We start from the raw sequence: 1,102 nt of genomic DNA, 5'->3' as shown, positions 1-1,102 counted from the left end.
AAGATAAAAATAAAACCAAAACAATGGATAAAGTCTCCAAAAAAGAGATTGAAAAGCCACCTGAATTGAGCCCAAGAGCACCTGCAGGTGGGGAATTGGAGGAAGCAGAGGAGGAAGAGAGAGCTGGTGCCACACCCAGGACAGGCAGAAAAGGGACCTGCAGCTAAACAGTCTGCCCAATTCAGTAAAGACAGGGGCAACAATCCTTGGAGGGCTCTGGGTAGGATGTTTGTGACTGCTGGCAGAGTCATTTCCTTGCTTACAGTGGCATAGAACCCAGGAGAGGCTCAGTTATACTTGTAACAGACAACACCAAAATTACAGTGATTTTATAAAACAACCCTTTCTTTCTTTCCCTTCCTCCCTTCCTCCCTCCCTCCCGCTCTCCCTCCATTCCTTCCTTCCTTCCTCGTTCCTTCCTCCCTTCTTTCCTTCCTTCCAAGACAGTCTCACTCTGTTGCCTAGGCTGGAGTGCACTGGCATCTTCGTAGCTCATCACAGACTTGAACTCCTGGGTCCAATCCATCCTCCTGTCTCCACCTCTGGAGTAGCTGAGACTACAGGTGCACATCACCACATCTAGCTTTTTTTTTTTTTTAATAGGCCAGTCTTGAACTCCTGGCCTCAAGTGATCTTCCCACCTTGGCTTCCCAATGTGTTGGGGTTATAGGCATGAGCCACTATGCTCAGCCCGAAATATTGTTTCTTGCTCAGACATCCTGCCCATGGTATTTAGGTGAGCTCTGCTCCATGTTTCCATGTTGTCCTCACCTCTGAGACTTGGGATGACAGAGACATCACTCTCAGAAGCATTGCTGGCTGTCTGGGCTCAGGAGGGCCTCATGCTGGCTATTAAATCCCCTCTGCTTATGACCTGTCCCACGTGCTCACCAGCTACCACGGGAGCAGCAGGTACAGTTGTCCTGTGAGTTGGGAAGTCGGGGGGACTGGAGATGCTGGTTGAAGAGCAGGAATGGGAATAACACAGAGTAGTAGCAGGGGGCGGAGGTCGGGATGAAGGCAGGGGAGATGGCAGAATTCTCCTGTCTAGTGCTCCTGTAGGACAAGGCCCTGAGGAGGGCTGTGCTTTAACTCTTGGCCC

The sequence above is a fragment of the Otolemur garnettii genome, unplaced genomic scaffold (genome assembly GCF_000181295.1).
Source record: "Otolemur garnettii isolate 467f Iridium unplaced genomic scaffold, OtoGar3 scaffold00092, whole genome shotgun sequence".
Classification (NCBI taxonomy): Eukaryota; Metazoa; Chordata; class Mammalia; order Primates; family Galagidae; genus Otolemur; species Otolemur garnettii.
This window is presented reverse-complemented; position numbering follows the sequence as displayed.